Source organism: Balaenoptera borealis (genome assembly GCF_965194805.1).
Source record: "Balaenoptera borealis genome assembly, chromosome: 15".
NCBI lineage: Eukaryota > Metazoa > Chordata > Mammalia > Artiodactyla > Balaenopteridae > Balaenoptera > Balaenoptera borealis.
The window spans coordinates 20,947,285-20,966,173 of NC_138871.1; the positions used below are offsets into that span (position 1 = coordinate 20,947,285).

The 18,889-nt window shown below is 39.5% G+C and overlaps 1 long non-coding RNA gene and 2 pseudogenes across 3 annotated transcripts in view; 2 read left to right on the forward strand and 1 right to left on the reverse strand.

Annotated features, from left to right (window-relative positions):
- LOC309611515 overlaps positions 1 to 18,889 on the forward strand; it is a 1,058,387-nt gene that overhangs the window by 984,456 nt on the left and 55,042 nt on the right. The gene's annotated exons all lie outside the window — the stretch shown is intronic.
- LOC309611721 (lithostathine pseudogene) overlaps positions 1 to 18,889 on the forward strand; it is a 508,337-nt pseudogene that overhangs the window by 163,585 nt on the left and 325,863 nt on the right. The window lies entirely within an intron of this gene.
- Positions 10,192 to 16,662, reverse strand: LOC309611738 (lithostathine-like; annotated as a pseudogene). Its single transcript has 4 exons — positions 12,696 to 16,662; positions 11,982 to 12,117; positions 11,651 to 11,892; positions 10,192 to 11,013 (listed from the first exon to the last, which is right to left on the reverse strand). The product of its transcript is annotated as a lithostathine-like (transcript).

Here is an 18,889-nt window from a genome sequence, read left to right on the forward strand (position 1 = left end):
CTGATTAGTGACCTGAATTGCTTCTTCAAGAATCCATTTTGCCATATAATATCACATAATGAGGGGTTAGTATCTCATCATGCTAAAAGCTCTTTTCACAATCAAGGGGAGACAACATATAAGATCAAGGTTCATTGGGGGTCTTTGGCATTCTATATAACGCAGGTTTGTCTGCCCTCATGCTTCCCTGAGATGAACCTCACTCAAACCTGTATAGTGAGAATAATCTCCCTATCTCTTATATGAAAGCACCTGAAAGATTGGAGATGGAAACATTTTCTCTGGGATTTGCTTGTATTTGCCCCTGTGGCCATTTTCCACCTCTCTTCCAACCACCCCCACCTTGTACAGAAAATCAGTCCCTGTATCTCTTCCCTCACTTAGAGAAAATCTAGGTCGCCCAAGTTATGTTTGCTAATTTTCAAGAACATTTCCTTTTTTCTTGACAGTAGCTGAACCTCAACACACCTTCCCATGCTAGAGCTCCATAAAACAATAAATATTTCTAACCCAAATCAGAATGTTCCTTGGGAGTCTTCTCAGGCCAGGTATTTTGAATAAAGGCTAACAGTGCTCTGCTTGATTTATTTCCAGTTTTTGGAGCAGTGACTTGGACAGAGCTGGACCCCCTACCACTCAGCTCAGCTACTTCCAGAAACCCCTTGACATCTCTCCACCTGAGAGTCCCAGCAAATGGGTGCCTGAGGAAGCCCTCTCCTAAGCACTGCTCCACTCTCTTTGCTTTAAAATGTGGTCTAAGCCCTTATTCTCTCTCTTCTTTGTCCTTGATCTAAGCTTCTTGACCTAATCTGTTTCACTACTCATGGTTATCAAGACAAACTGGGACTGTAGCATGAAGAGATCTGATTTTTTGTTTCTTCTATCTCCGTATCATTTGAATATGAGCAACTACCAGTCATGCAACAAACTTCAGGGTCATTTTCTGCCTTTTACCATGACAAAGATCATGGTGCCAATAGCACTAAACACTGGAAGATCTGTTAGGATTTTATCAAAGCTAATTTCGAATGTCACTCTTCAGGGGATTTTGAGTTATAAATAAGACAACCTCTTTATGTGGTACTTTATAATCAAAAGGTTTAAAGGTTCCAAATATTTAATCATTAGCATTTAAAAAATTACTGTGAGGATGGCTTTAGAAATATATAAAAACTCTAAAAAAAAAAAAATTTGAAAATTCCTTACCTTAAATATTCCTCAGGATAGGATAAAAAAACATAGAAAAGCTCACCCACACAAATTTTTTATTTTTTAATTTTTTTTATACTTTTATTTTTATTTATTTAAATTTTATTTTATATTGGAGTATAGTTGATTTACAATGTTGTGTTAATTTCGGGTGTACAGCAAAGTGATTTAGTTATACATAAACATATATCCATTCTTTTTCAGGTTCTATTCCCATATAGGTTATTATAGAATATTGAGTTGAGTTTCCTGTGCTGTACAGTAGGTCCTTGTTGATTATCTATTTTATATATGGTAGTGTCTATATTTTAATCCCAAACTCCTAATTTATCCCTTCCCCCACCTTTCCCCTTTGGAAACCATAAGATTATTTTCTCTGTCTGTGAGTCTGTTTCTGTTTTGTAAATAAGTTCATTTGTATCATTTTTTAAATAAATGATATCATATGATAATTTCTTTTTCTCTAAGTATGATAATCTCTAGTTCCATACATGTTGTTTCAAATGGCATTATTTCATTATTTCTATGGCTGAGTAATATTTCATTGTATGTATGTACCAAACCCACACAATTTAATGGTATTCTAGTTGACTTGTTTTCTTGCAAGATTTCCTAATCCATGATCTCTTGAAGTCCACAATATTTGACATTAACAGATATTTCAGGAGGATATTTGTCTAAAATTCAATTTTCCCACTCCCACTTACCACTGCGACAAAAAGCATAAAATACCTAGGAATAAACCAACCTAAAGAGACAAAAGACCTGTATGCAGAAAACTATGACACTGATGAAAGAAATTAAAGATGATACAAACAGATGGAGAGATATACCATGTTCTTGGATTGGAAGAATCAACATTGTGAAAATGACTATACTACCCAAAGCAATCTACAGATTCAGTGCAATCCTTATCAAACTACCAGTGACATTTTTCACAGAACTAGAACAAAAAATTTCACAATTTGTATGGAAACACAAAAAACCCCAAATAGCCAAAGCAATCTTGAGAAAGAAAAACAGCTGGAGGAATCAGGCGCCCTGACTTCAGGCTATACTACAAAGCTACAGTAATCAAGACAGTATGGTACTGGCACAAAAACAGAAACATAGATCAGTGGAACAGGATAGAAAGCTCAGAGATAAACCCACACACATATGGTCACCTTATCTTTGATAAAGGAGGTAAGAATATACAATGGAGAAAAGACAGCCTCTTCAATAAGTGGTGCTGGGAAAACTGGACAGCTACAAGTAAAAGAATGAAATTAGAACACTCCTTAACACCATACACAAAAATAAACTCAAAATGGATTAAAGGCATAAATGTAAGGCCAGGTAGTATAAAACTCTGAGAGGAAAACATAGACAGAACATTCTATGACATAAATCACAGCAAGATCCTTTTTGACCCACCTCCTAGAGAAAGGGGAATAAAAACAAAAATAAACAAATGGGACCTAATGAAACTTAAAAGCTTTTGCACAGCAAAGGAAACCATAAACAAGATGAAAAGACAACCCACAGAATGGGAGAAAATATGTGCAAATGAAGCAACTGACAAAAGATTAATCTCCAAAATATACACGCAGTTTATGCAGCTCAATATCAAAAAAAACAAACAACCCAATCCAAAACTGGGCAGAAGATCTAAATAGACATTTCTCCAAAGAAGATATACAGATTGCCAACAAACACATGAAAGGATGCTCAACATCACTAATCATTAGAGGAATGCACATCAAAACTACAATGAGGTATCACTTCACACTGGTCAGAATGGCCATCATCAAAAAATCTACAAACAATAAATGCTGGAGAGGGTGTGGAGAAAGGGGAAGCCTCTTTCACTGTTGGTAGGAATGCAAATTGATACAACCACTATGGAGAACAGCATGGAGGTTCCTTAAAAAACTAAAAATAGAACTACCATATGACCCAGCAATGCCACTACTGGGTACATACCCTTAGAACACCATAACTCAAAAAGAGTCATGTACCACAATGTTCACTGCAGCACTATTTACAATAACCAGGACATGGAAGCAACCTAAGTGTCCATTGACAGATGAATGGGAAAAGAAGATGTAGCACATATGTAGAATGGAATATTACTCAGCCATAAAAAAAGACGAAATTGAGTTATTTGTAGTGAGGTGGATGGACCTAGAGTCTGTCATACAGAATGAAGTAAGTCAGAAAGAGAAAAACAATTATTGTATGCTAACACATATATATGGAATCTATAAAAAAGAAAAAAAAGTGGTTCTGAAGAACCTAGGGCAGGACAGCAATAAAGACGCAGACATACAGAATGGACTTGAGGACACAGGGAGGAGGAAGGGTAAGCTGGGACGAAGTGAGAGAATGGCATTGACATATATGCACTACCAAATGTAAAATAGATAGCTAGTGGGAAGCAGCCGCATAGCACAGGGAGATCAGCTCCGTGCTTTGTGAGCACCTAGAGGGGTGAGATAGGGAGGGTGGGAGGGAGATGCAAGAGGGAGGAGATATGGGGATATGTGTATACGTATAGCTGATTCACTTTTTTATACAGCAGAAACTAACACACCATTGTAAAGCAATTATACTCCAATAAAGATGTTAATAAAAAAAAATTGGGAACAAGGAAATAAAAAAGATAGTAAGGGAGTTTTGCCTTTTACATTGAATGTTTTAATGTTTATTATGCAAGGATCTGAATTTAGTTTTGTTTTTATGAATAATCAAGTGTTCGAGGGATCTATAATGTAACCTCTGTCAGGTAGTAAGTTTTTATACTTGCATGGGTCTCTTTCTGGGCTCATTGTTTTATTCCTTAGCTCTATTTTTCTATCACTGCACCAATGCACTGTCAATTATTAATTACATAATTGGTAAGACAAGTCTTTTCAACTAGTTTTTGAGGAGAGTCTTGGCTATCCTTAGCCTTTTCTTGAACGTTCATGAAAAATTCCTGGTCATGATTTTGATTACATTTTGAGATAAACTTAATTTAGCCATGAAGTTTTAGTTTTTTAATATATTGCTGGGTTCACTTTGCTGTTAATTTTGGTTTGGAGTTTGCATATTGGTTCATGGGTGAGATTGGCCTGTAGTTTTCTGTTTTTTTGTGCTGTCCTTGTCTGGTTTTGTTATCAAGTTATACCAACCTCACAGAGTGTGTTTGGCAGTGTTTTCCCTTCTTCTATTATTTTAAGAGTTTGTATAATGTTTGGATAATCTGTTTCTTTACTATCCTATAGAATTTACCTGTAAAGCCCTATAGACCTCATGTTTCCCTCTTGGTAAGATTTTTTTTTTTTTTTTAACTAACAGTCCAGATTTTTAAATGGTTATTAAAGAGAATTCAGTATTTTTCTTTGTGGGTCAGTTTTGGAAAGTTATATATTCTAAGCAGTTTATTAGTATGAGGCTATTATAATGTTTTTCTCATCTTTTTAATGTTTGCTACATCAGTAGTTAGGGTCCCATTTTATTTATAATAGAATTTATTTGTGCTTTCTATTTTTTCTTGGTCAAGTTTTGGCTTCATGATCCTTTCTATTATATGTTTATTTCATGTTTCATTAGTATATGCTTCCCTCTTTTACTTTCTTCCTTCAAATATCTTTGTACTATTCTGTAGTTCTCTTTTTGACTTGTTACTTTGTTCATTGATATTTTTACTGTTTGCTCCTTCCTCATAATATAATTGAATTAAAGTTATAACTAGCCATCAAAAAAAAAATTCAGTTTTCCTTTAGAGGCTCTTGGAAAGCTCAGTTTTCCCTAAGGGAAGAATGATGGGACTCTCCGTGGTATCATGCAGGACTAGACACCATGTCAGGGTGGGGTCTATAACGCCAGTAGATCTATAAGGGGAAGGGAAAGAGAGACACAGTAGGACATGAAGGGAAGGGGGGGAGGGGAAGAGTTCCAGAGGAAAAGGCCAAGATAGCAGGTCCGACCGGTGTAATTTAAAAAACAACAAGAAACCAGTTTTTTTTTTTTTCTGCAAGGAAAATGGAATGGAAACAACAATAGAAAGAATTTAGGAGGTAAGATTCAAGACCCTTCAGTTAAAGTTCTTTTCTTCCAATGTGCTGCAAAAGTTACTTAATTTCATGTCAAGGACCATGAGCTCTCTGAAATTTTCCCTAGTAGCAAGCATAGTTGCTCCCCACGGTTGCACAGATATTGGCAGAAGGCAAAGGACTTTAGTACTTGTAGCATGATGAGTTTCACAATATTCAGCTCAGTTCCCCTTACCCCCTAGTCCAATGGTGGGACATAGATGGACCCAGACAGGTGCCTTCACATGTAGTGGGTTATGCTACAGGAGAGGAATATCCCCTATAATTATGCTACAGGAGCTTAGGAAACCTGAATCTTTATGATGGGCAGTAAGCTAGCTTACTCCTTACTTCAGAGGGAAACATCTTTCTTGTACTGGAGAGTAACCATGCCTGACTTAATTTCACTCTGGATGGAAACACTATGTCCATTTTCTAAAACTATAAGCAAGCCTGCCCTTTGCTTTGGAGAGAGATACTATCTCTATTTTCAAAGGCTCTTCATTACACAGACATCCTTGCAAAGATAGACCAGAAGAAAGGGCAGTCAGTGCCTCTGCTTGCATGAAGTGCAGAAACATCAGAGCCCCACATAAAATTGTTTCCCAAGTCTTCTCTGAACATTCTTTGCTTCCTCAGTGAAACAATAGGGTTCTTTGCACTGTGATAGTCAATGACGTTTAGAAAAAGATGATACGTATGCATTTAAGAGTCTGGGGAAGGGTCCTTGGGAAGCTGGCAGCAATAAGATGCTGAGCATTTCATAGTCTTTAAAAGGATGGGATTGAGCAATGAATGTACCTAAAGCACTATACAACTAGAAATCTTTTGTCATCTTTATGATGCATTCTGAATAGCACCTAAGATATGGCAAGGCATATCCTGAAGACAGCGTCTCTGGTTAACATTTTCTTAAAAGAACAACTCTTGGGTTTTAATGATCCAAACTCCACACAATGGGTATATCCCCCTGTGCAATATTTTTCAGCCAAAATTTATGTAAGAAAACTTCATAGTTGCATCCCCAAATCTCAATATGAATCCTTTAATAAAATTACAAGTGCGCTAAGTCTCAAGTTACATACCAAGCACCACTAATAAAAGATCAGAATCATGTGTTCTTTTCAAAACGAGTTCAAGTCACAGATGATGCTGGTGTAGAGATAGGAATCACTGGGTCTTGCACCTCATACAACAAAAACAATTTTTTAAATAAACTCATTCATTGTGTGCTAATCAGGAAATCAAGTTTTAAAGAATTTTCCATTTTAACATGACAGCTTGCTACTTAAACATAGGTGTTCATGGGTTTTAGATCATTGGTTGGGGGATTGGGGTTTGGGGTGGAAACCCACTGTATCATGGTTTTTTTTTTTTTTTTTTTTCACTTAAAATAATAAGATATAAGCTCACAAGTAAAATTTTTAGACTAGAGTCAGATTTTCAGGGATATTTGCAATTGGATTCAATTGGAAGAATTATCACCTTCTTTATCATCCTCATCTGTTACCATCAGATTCTACATAGGCAAGTGTTGGTCATTTTTTTAAATTTGAGGAAAAGGGCATAATCAGGAGATGAGATGGGCTGTCAGTAGGGGTAACGGTCTGTCCACTCTTCCCTGCTTCTCTCTTCCATGAATCTCTTTCCAAATATCTTCCTAAATATTCCCAGGAGGCCTGATCTCTTGCATCCCTTCTGGGTTACTTCTTTGCTTCCTTTCTGCAGCCTCTCCTGGAAGATTTTTTCTCACACCCTCTGCCTCTCAGGGACATGGGAACTGGGCACCTGGAGGCATTCAGAAAATGATAAAACTTCACCTTGCCTAAAGGAAAGTGGGACTGATTGTGGGGAGGATACCTTACATTTGACAGTTCCATCCTATGCCTGGAAGGGCTTCTCCCCATTCTGGGAATCTCTCTGAGCCCACGTCACCTGTGTCCCTTCTCAGTGTCCTGGCTTTGTTCTGCTCACTTGATAGGCTTTGATGTTACCTCTACCCTTTGCTCAGGTCCTGCTATAATAAATCTTCCCCATCTACTCTGGTAAAACCACTCAAGCTGTACAGTGAGTGGGGGAATGGAAAAGGAGCTCCTTCACTGCCTCAACCTCCCACATGTACATTTTATAATTTAACAGAAAGAAGCATTTCATTGTAATTTATATTAGCTCATATTCAATTCAATTGTTGTACCACAATTAAACTTATCCAGTTTGTTGAATGTCTATATTATCTTTATTTTAATTTTTGAAAAGATAGGAATAAATAATTTCTTTAATCAATGATTTAAAATGCTCATGATTGTTTTAAGTGATATTTTTCTTATTTTAAGAAAAATCAGAAGGTACTTCTTTCTGGAAAAATGACTGGCAAAATTTTCTGCATTGATAGGGAATCATTAAGCAGCCACTTGGTTTATAGACCCAGAATATGGGTACAGAAGTGGCCTTGCTGGAGTTCCAGGTAATCTAAATATCATAATATTTAATACATCCTTAGGAGAACAGCAATATCCAGTCTAAATTTTATTTCGAGTGAACAGTTTGAAAAGATTTAATAAAGTATAATATCACAGATTTTTCCAAGCATCCTCTTAATTCTCTATCCTTTCATTGCTCTGTGGAGAGGGCAGTGTTTTGATTTTATCTTCACCAGATGACTTATTGCCTTTTGAAAATATACATCATCACCAAACTAGGTTTAAAAATTCATACCATATAAGCTTTAGGTGTCAGTGGGACTGGTTACTTTCAAAGAGAGGCTGAAAATAGCCATGGCACATTTACATAATAATCTGGGCAAAAAAACCCTACAGAGGAACATTCACTATGTAAGCTGGCAAAAAGAACTGAAAAATTGGAAGAGTGATATTATATGATGTCAGGTGTCAACAGCAAACTGACTTGTCCTTAACTTAGAGTCTGCAAATTTAGGATGCCTCCCCTCACTGGACATGCTTGTATTTTGATTCTTTTGATGGTAGTAATATGGTAATTGCTCATTATTAAGCAAAAAAAAAAAAGAAGATTTAACCATTTTTCATATCCCCTAATCCCAATTACAACTTCAAGTTTTACTTACTTTCAATACTCCGAATATGTGTGTAGTTATAATCCCTGGGGACCTACCCAGTTTCATTGTTTTCTTTCTCCCTTTCTCTAACAGCTCCCAGGTATTCCATAAGAAAACCCAATCCTTCCATCCTTCTGAGAGTAACCCTTCCTGAGGTTTGTTGATAGTGATCACACTCCAAGATCCTGGACAGTTTACAACTCATGTAATTCAACTAGGATAATATATCCTCTTTGCTCTAATAATGGTTCAAGTACGCACAATAATTCAGGCTTCAAGTGCCAGCCCATGACATACCCTTGCCTGTAGTGATCTGCTCAGGTTTGTCTAAAAAGAGTGAAGCTCAGGATTCTTTTATTTTATAAATTTAGGGAAGAATATAAATTCTCTATTCTGATGTTGAGTAGCAATCAGTAGCCCCAGTTGCTGCTGGCAACTCTGCTGTGCTGTAACAAAGGAAGGCAGTAAACAGATAAACGATACAGATAAAAGAGAATGCAGACAAGTGAGCCCCAGAGAAACGACATTTGAGCCCTGTTCAAACTGAGCTCAAAGCCTTCCTCACTGTTAGATTTTTCAGTTATGTATCCAGTAAATACCTTTACTTTTTTGAGCCAAATTATGTTGGGATTTTTCTTACTTTCAACTACAAATATCCTATCTAACACAATGGGTTCCAACAGGAAGAAGAGGATCTGGTTCCCACAGCTGTGGTAGCCCACCTGCCATTGAAGGGAGAACTCAACTAAAATAGAAACTGGCACAAGTACAATCACTGTGAACTTTTCAAACCCATGTTGTTACTTTAAACAGGGAAGAAAATCAAGACCCCTGGCATTGTACAATCATAAATTTATTTAAACTGATAGAGTAGTGTTTCCACCAAAAATTCTGAAAGAGTATTTAGTCAAGGCTGTCTATCCTAGAAAGAACAAATGAAATTTAACAAACATTAGGAAAAAAAGACACTGACCATTCATTTCATCTCTTTATTTGAGAAGCAATACCCTTACATGGCAATGCTATAGTGTTCTTTGCCCATATGGAAATTTTTATCAGTGGTCTCATATGATAATTTTTCCCATGTTAGGGAACTAGTCCAAAACATTTATTTTTTCCATAAAAGAAGCTAGTGATGAGGGAGGGGTGGTGATAAGGTGGAAGACAGTTTAGTGGTCTTGAAATATGCAGATACACGAAAAGGCTGGGTCTTGCCTTCGGTTAGGTAAGGAGAATTTCTTAAAAAAAAAACATTAGTTTTTCATCCAAAAAGTGTTAAAAAAAATCCTGCTAGACATTAAAGTCATACCAACTCCAGTCCTGACCGAGGTCAGAGTGTTTTTAAGGCCCAAGGACAGAGGACCTACTGGGGTACATTCTCACAAGTACCATATAGGAACAAGGCAACATTTGGTTAGATGGACCACTGCTAGCTGAACATGGTAAGTTAAGTACAGAATTTGACAGATATTAGAAAACTGTACTCAGTTTGACAGATTACATTTATGTTTGTCGAAACCAATCACAACTAAAACAGGTTTTCATTTTGATTATCTGTTTTATCCATTTAAGTAGTCTGTTAATTCATTTGCATTGTATTTTATGAATATTAATAAAATCTGTTCATTATGTTTCACACTGATGGTTTAGGAAGTACAGTTCTAAACATCATCACATACCCTAAGACTGGTTGCCTCATACCCTCAGAAACCTGTCTTGGGGGAATGTGTGAGCAATAGAGTGTGTGGGAGAGAGATGTCTTTATATGTCCACAACACACATCCTACAGAAGCAGTGCTGATGTACCTCAATATAAATACACAATACACAAATATGCTAAGAAGAATATATATATATATATATGTAGTTATTTCCTCAAGGACCTGGGTGAAATTGGGCAGAGATTGACCAAAGTTTCTCCTTGCCCACCCACTTCTTCCTTCTCAGAGTTTGTCTATGGAAATGAAGCAGAGAAGACAGGCAATGGAAGACTAACATTTTTATTATGAACCTTGAAAAACCAGGTTATGGAACCCACAAAAGAGCCTGAAATTAGGTTAGGGAGAAGGTAAGGTCAGAATAAGGTGGTCAGGTTGTGGGTATGGGGAGCATATCCTCCTTTGGGATGGTTCTTCACACTTGGTTCCAAGTCCATGATGAGCTGCACACCAGACTCAAACTGCTGACTTCCCATCTGACCTAATCCATGAACTTGCAGACATAGGGTAAGTTCACATAACAGTTATAATCTCTCCACTTCAGATACCCTGAAGAGACAGAAGAGCTCAAGTAAATGGGGCTGGTGGAGCTTGAGAACCCAATGCAGATGCATCCCAGATTCTGGCCTAGGACTCAAAGACCCTCTGTTATCTTCACAAGGTCCCACTCCAGGGGAAAGAGACAGAAAAAAAGGAAAGAGAGGGGATGGGAACAGATAAGCCAATATTACAGTTCCAGCCCAGGAGGATTCTCTGAAGACCAGGCCCAGAAATGGGGAATGAGGGAATGAAAAAGGCTGAGCAGAAGTGATCTCCTCTGTTTCTTACCTGTGTTTCTTGACAGTCTCTCACAGTAGCCAGGGTTTGAGACGGTGGCTGGATTTCGCTCCCAGGCAACGTAATTGAGCACATCAGTACTACTCCACTCCCGTCCACTGGCATTGGGCTCAGAGTCCTATAGAGCAGAGGATGGAGTCAGGTGAGGTGGAAAGGTCTTTAGAGTTCTCCTGGCCTGATTCCCTCAGCTAGAACGACTGATCCCCTCCCCAGCATCACGGAATTTGCTCTGCTCTTCCAGGTGATACCCCACAGCTCTCCTCTGGGAAACTCTCCCGAACTCTTTGCTCTTATTGGCAAATTCCAAAGCAAATAATCACAAATACCAATGGAATCCCTACGAGTAATGTGTCACTGTGTGAACTGCACTTGGTGGTGCATTTGTGATTACCCTCAGAACCTCCGAGACAATGTCTGTTTTATAAAAGGGAAAACAGTGTCAATCCTAAGTCTTCATTTACCATTTGCTAAGCACAGCATGTGCAGACTCAGGGAAGCTCAGAGAACCGAATTACAAGGCATGATGTGTGAATTGTATAAAAGTTTGACAAGAGGCAGATTAATTTTAGCTGGAGGCTAGGGACCTGCACAGAACTCAGCTCTTCAGCTGGCCTCAAGGCTCTCCATTTTCTCCAATTATCCCCTGAGCTCCAGGGATCTCTAGGATATTTTCTTGGCAGGGGCAGGGGATAGGGAGGGGCCTGGGTGGCCATAGCATCTTGGGAGGTAACAGATTAAAGAGGATGTAAGTGTACCTCTGTGGGGTCATGGAGCCCAATCCAGATGTCTGAGAAGATTTTCAAATTGTTCTTGAGAAGGGAGGCCTCGAAGGATCCCTCAACCCCACCGAGCACAGACACAAGGTGACCTGAGGGCCTCTTCTGGCAGGTAATCTGTGTGGAGAAGGGAGAGACTGAGAAGAAGCTTGAGACCCTCACTGAGGGAAGGGCAGGGACAAGGTAGGTGAGAAGGGGTTGTGTTTGCAAAAGATGAGGTGCTCATTCTCACCCTCAAGAAACTCTAGAGAATGGAGACTCCCAGCCCCCAAACCCTGTCTCTAATTTGCTTCTCCTTATCAGCCTTAACTGCAAATCCCAGCACTCATGTCTGCATCCATCCAGGTTTGGGTGTTATAAACAAGGCATAGCAGTAGGACGCATAGGCCATGGAGCCTTTGGGACAGCTGATCCGTGCAGAGGGCAGTTCCTTCTGGGAATTTCCCCTGAGGAGGAAAAAATAAAGGAGAAGGATGGGGTGAAATGGAGAGAAGATATTGGAGTGGGGCGGTGACCTTGAATAATATCTATGAGGCCAGTGCTTGGGGCAGTGACATCACACTCCTGACTGCCTGTCACAATTGCCAACACTCCCAGGATTTTTTTTTTTTATCATGAACTAGACCTAGTACTTGGGAGATGGTCTGTTTTCTTTTTATTCATCTGCCTTATTCAAAAGTCCAACTTTTCTCCTCTTCTGGGCTGACTATTCTTCTACTGGATCCTTCAGTCTTTCTCCTTCTATTCATCTCATTAAAAACACTCTATACTTTCCCTCCTTAATCACCCACATAAATTAGACTCTACTGAGAAAATGGAAATCATCTCATCCCACTGTTACTGGACCACTGGGGAGACTTCCACCACTAGTTACCCTGAAGGAAGGAGTGATGACACAGGAATTTCAGGCAATGTTGTTGTGTGGGGATGTACCATTACCATGGGAGGCACACAGGAGCTTTCCTCCTCTTCTTGGCCCTGAGCAAACACTAGGAACCCAGTGCTAGAGGCAGAGAAGTCTCACCTTGGACTTGAGACAGGAGCATCAGGCAGGAGAGCAGCATCCAGGACAGGCTGGGGAGGCCCATGGAAGGCATCATTTTGTCTGTGATGTGTGGAGACAACCAGAGAACTAAAGGAAGGGTGGTCAGGGAGAGGGCATGAGAAATCCCCTGTTGTATCTCTTGTCTTTTCCTCTGTCTAGTTCTCTAGGAATAAATCCATCTGGATAGTATCCATCCCCTTCCATACTTCTGGAAAGAATTGGAAAATCTGTACATACTACTACACCTGAGAGCTCCCAGGACTGCCTTTACCTGGTCTCAAATCTCCTACGTTCTCTGCAGACAGGAATCCTTGTATACCTTCCCTGAAATGTGTGAGATGAAACCCCTGTCAGGGGTCTCATCTTCTCTCAGCTCCCACTTACCTGTCTTGCAGGGATCTGCACTGGTTGGTCAGGGCAGAAAAGACTGGGTTTTTATAAGAGGATTTGAAGGAGGGGTGCTGAAATGAATAACAGGAAACTGGAGGCATGAAAGTGGTCATGGGGAAGTGTCTGGCATTGATTCAAGGAGATTTCCACCACAGGGAGGAGATCCTTCCCATCAAAGCCTGGGAATTGCCACAGCTGTTACTTCTTTATCTTGAGCAGACCAGTACTTTCTCAGGAACAGGTGAAGTTTATGCTTTTGCCATCCTTGTCCAGGTACCTGGTCTGAAAAACTTATAGAAATGAAGGCAGCCTGGTGGCTTGAATTCTGTTTCATAGTTTAGAAAATATGTGACATTGGATAGTTAAGTACTAAAAGTGTATTTTTGGGAAATCTGTCAAGAACTGACTCTTGTTGGCATATACATGAGTTTCATTAATCCCTGTCTTTTAAGGTTAAAGAAAACCAAACTAGTAATAAGTAAAAGCTGGGTGAGTATAACACTGGAAAATATTGCTGAGGGCAAGATATTAGTTGAGGGAAACAAAAGAATTGAAGCAATGGGAAAGAGCAATATTTCAGCATTGCTTTCTCCTTATTGGAACAAGGTGTGAAGGAAGCATGGAGTGTTCTAAGGCAATAGACAAACCAGGATCAGGTAGATTTGCCTTCTGGCCAACTCTGTGTGGGAAGACTGAGAAATAATTACTCAGTTCACTTCAATTCCGAGCCGGGGATTTGATACCTCAGAGTGGCATTCTCAGACCATGATGTGCAGACCCCTGGGGGTCTTCAAGACCATTTCAGGGGGACTGTAATATTTCAATTTTCATAACTTTACTAAAATATTATTTGCCTTCTTCACTGTGTTGACATTTGCACTGATGGGGCACAGGCAACTGTGGGTAAATTTCCGGGTCCTCAGCATTCACCAAGGTGAGGGTGTCAACCTGTGTTCTTCACTCCCATGCACTTGCAAGAAACAAACAAATATGTTCACTCTAAAATGTCCTTTGGGACTTCCCTGGCCGTCCAGTTGTTAAGACTACACGCTTCTGCTCCATGGGTCATGGGTTCAATCCCTGGTCAGGGAACTAAGATCCTGCATGCCGCATGGTGCCTCCAAAAAAAAAAAAAAAAAAAAAAAAAATGACATTGATGAAGCAGTAAAGATAACTCATTTTAGTAAATATATTTTTTTATTTTATATTGGAATATAGTTGATTAATAATGTTGTGTTAGTTTCAGGTGTACAGCAAAGTGATTCATTTTTATATATACATGTATCTATTTTTTTTCAAATTCTTTTCCCATTTAGGTTATTGCAGAATATTGAGCAGAGTTCCCTGTGCCACACAGTAGGTCCTTGTTGGTTATCAATTTTATTTTATTTTATTTATTAATAAATTTTTATTTATTTTATTTATTTATTTTTGGCTTCGTTGGGTCTTTGTTGCTGTGTGTGGGCTTTCTCCAGTTGTGGTGAGTGGGGGCTACTCTTCGTTGAGGTGTGCAGGCTTCTCACTGCGGTGGCTTCTCTTGTTGCAGAGCACAGGCTTTAGGTGTGCAGGCTTCAGTAGTTGTGGCACGTGGGATCAGTAGTTGTGGCTCATGGGCTCTAGAGCACAGGCTCAGTAGTTGTGGTGCATGGGCTTAGTTGCTCTGTGGCATGTGGGGTCTCCCCGGACCAGGGCTCAAACCTGTGTCTCCTGCCTTGGCAGGCAGATTCTTAACCACTGCACCACCAGGGAAGCCCGGTTATCAATTTTAAATATAGCAGTGTCCACATGTCAATCCGAAACTCCCAATCTTAACACTTGAATACATTTTTTCAAAATTCTGTATGATTAAGTGGGAAGCCTGCGTACTAAAGTATAATGGTTGTCTTGAGAAAAAGCCTTTGTAATCCACCGTTTTTGTGGAAGACAATTCTTACTTGAAAGATGGACTGAGAGACAAACTTGTTAATCACATATGGGCGTTTTGTTGACATTAAAAAAATGATCAAAATGATATTTTAAAATCCTTGTTTAACATATAGTATTATAAATATCAATATTTATTATAAATATCAATAATTCTCATGAATAAAAATTCTTTGGTGTCCTCAATACTTTTTAAGAGTGTAAAGTGTCCTGAGATCAAAATGGTTTGATAACCTCTGATTAACAACGAGATACCAATTTCCAGGATATATTGGGGACGGAGACAAATTTTATGTTACAAAACAGGGATAAAATCAGCAAAGTCTAGAAGGTGGGGTAAACTCTGCAGGATAAATGACTCCATTTCCTTAGCAAATGAATTTAAGGAAGTAAAGCAATATGAAATTCTTAACATTTGAGAGATGTATTAATCAAATACAAGGTATGACTCATGTTTAGATCATGATTTGAACAAATCAGATGAGAAAATAATTTTGAAACACTTGACTAGGTGTGAACATTTGAAAATATTAAGGGGTTCTCTTATTTTTAGGTGCGATTATGATATTGTACTTATATTTAAAGTGATATTATCATTTACAGATAGATGATAGAATACTTACAGTTGAAATATGTTGTTCAGGATTTGCTTCAAAGTAATCCAGTGTAGTAAGGGTAAGAAAAGGAATATAGATGAAATGAAAGGCCATGTGGGATAATTGTCATTGCTTGGTGATAGATACCTAGAGGATCATCGTACTATTCATTTTGGGTTTCTTTCATTATTTTTTCATAACATATTGGGGAAAATTTCTGGAAAAAAGAAAAACTGAGACTCAACAATTGTTGAGAAAAAATTTTAAGACCAGTCTGACTCAAGAATATAGCTGCAAAATTCCTGAACAAAATACTAAGCCAAAGAAGTTTACCAATGTATGTAATAAATGAAGGTAAGAATATTTTAGTAAAAATATTACTAAATATGACCACTTTAAAACAAGAATAAAAATAAAATAACAAAGTAAATGTGAAGGGAAAAATGAGAGAAAATACTTTATATAGATATATATCCGACAAAGAATTGATTTCTAGACTATGTTTATAACAGTAAATTCAACAAGAAATTGAACAATACATTCATTAGAAAAGAAGAGTGGAGGGGTCTGGGCAAGATGGCGGATGAGTAAGACGTGGAGATCACCTCCCTTCCCACAGATACAGTAGAAATACATCTACACGTGAAACTGCTCCTACAGAACACCCACTGAACGGTGGCAGAAGACGTCAGACCTCCCAAAAGGCAAGAAACTCCCCACGTACTTGGGTAGGGCAAAAGAAAAAAGAAATAACAGAGACAAAAGAATAGGGACGGGACCTGCACCAGTGGGAGGGAGCTGTGAAGGAGGAAAGGTTTCCACACACTAGGAGCCCCTTCGTGGGCGGAGACTGCGGGTGGCAGAGGGGGGAAGCTTCGGAGCCACGGAGGAGAGCACAGCCACAGGGGTGTGGAGGGCAAAGCAGAGAGATTCCCGCACAGAGGATCAGTGCTGACCAGCACTCACCAGCCCGAGAGGCTTGTCTGCTCACCCGCCAGGGCGGGCGGGGGCTGGGAGCTGAGGCCCGGGCTTCGGTCCGATCGCAGGGAGAGGACTGGGGTTGGCGGCGTGAACACAACCTGAAGGGGTTACCGCACCACAGCTAGCCGGGAGGGATTCCGGGAAAAAGTCTGCAGCTGCCGAAGAGGCAAGAGACTTTTTCTTGCCTCTTTGTTTCTCAGTGCGCAAGGAGAGGGGATTCAGAGCGCCGCCTAAACGAGCTCCAGAGATGGGCGCGAGCCGCGGCTATCAGCGCCCACCCCAGAGAAGGGTATGAGATGCTAAGGCTGCTGCTCCAGCCAGCAAGAACCCCGTGCATGAGCACAGGTCACTATCCACACCACCCCTCCCGGGAGCCTGTGCAGCCCGCCACTGCCAGCGTCCCGTGATCCAGGGACAACTTCCCCAGGGAGAACACACGGCGTGCCTCACGCTGGTGCAACGTCACGCAGGCCTCTGCCGCCGCAGGCTCGCCCCGCATCCGTATCCTTCCCTCCCTCCTGCCTGAGTGAGCCAGAGCCCCCGAAGCAGCTGCTCCTTGAACCCCATTCTGTCTGACTGAAGAGCAGACGTCCTCAGGCGACCTACACACAGAAGAGGGTCCAAATCCAAAGCTGAACCCCGGGAGCTGTACGAACAAAGAAGAGAAAGGGAAATTTCTCCCAGCAGCCTCAGAAGCAGCGGATTAAAGCTCCACAAACAACTTGATTTACCTGCATCTGTTGAATATCTGAAGAGACAATGAATCATCCCAAATTCAGGAGGTGGACTTTGGAAGCAGGATATATTAATTTTTCGCCTTTTCCTTTTTTTGTGAGTGTATCTGTGTATGCTTCTGGGTGAGATTTTGTCTGTATAGCTTTGCTTTCACCATTTGTCCTAGGGTTCGGTCCATCCGTTTTTATTTTTTTACTTAAAACAATTTTTTTCTTAATAAATTTTTCTTAATAATTTCTTCCTTATTTTTTATTTTCAAAAATAAAAAAATATTCTTAATAATTTTTTCTTATTTTTTTATTTTAAAAAATTAAAAACTTTTTTGTTAATAATGTTATCCTATTTTTTATTATAAAAAATTAATAAATTTATTTAAAAAATTAAAAAACATTTTTCTTAATAAATTTTTTCTTAATATTTTTTTTTCTTATTTTTTATTATAATAGCTTTACTTTATTTTGTTTTATTTTATTTTATCCTCTTTCTTTCTATTTTTTCTCCCTTTTATTCTGAGCCATGTGGATGAAAGGTGCTCCAGCCAGGCATCAGGGCTGTGCCTCTGAGGTGGGGGAGCCAACTTCAGGAAACTGGTCCACAAGAGACGTCCCAGCTCCATGTAATACCAAATGACGAAAATCTCTCAGAAATCTCCATCTCAACATCAAGACCCAGCTTCACTCAATGACCAGCAAGCTACAGTGGTGGACAGCCTATGACAAACAACTAGCAAGACAAGAACACAGCCCCATGCATTAGCAGAGAGGCTGCCTAAAATCATAATAAGGCCACAGACACCCCAAAACACACCACCAGACGTGGACGTTCCAACAGAAAGACAAGATCCAGCCTCATCCACCAGAACACAGGCACTAGCCCCCTCCACCAGGAAGCCTACACAACACACTGAACCAACCTTAGCCACTGGGGACAGATACCAAAAACAACAGGAACTACGAACCTGCAGCCTGTGAAAAGGAGACCCCAAACACAGTAAGATAAGCAAAATGAGAAGACAGAAAAACACACAGCAGATGAAGGAACAGGGTCAAAACACACCAGACCTAACAAATGAAGAGGAAATAGGTAGTCTACCTGAAAAAGAATTCAAAATAATGGTAGTAAAGATGATACAAAATCTTGGACATAGAAGAGACAAAATGCAAGAAACATTTAACAAGGACGTAGAAGAACTAAAGAGGAACCAGGCAATGATGAAAAACACAATAAATGAAATTAAAAATACTCTAGAAGGGATCAATAGCAGAATAACTGAGGCAGAAGAACGGGTAAGTGACCTGGAAGATAAAATAGTGGAAATAATTACTGCAGAGTAGAATAAAGAAAAAAGAATGAAAAGAACTGAGGAAAGTCTCAGAGACCTCTGGGACAACATTAAACGCACCAACATTCGAATTATAGGGGTCCCAGAAGAAGAAGAGAAAAAGAAAGGGACTGAGAAAATATTTGAAGAGATTCTAGTTGAAAACTTCCCTAATATGGGAAAGGAAATAGTTAATCAAGTCCTGGAAGCACAGAGAGTCCCATACA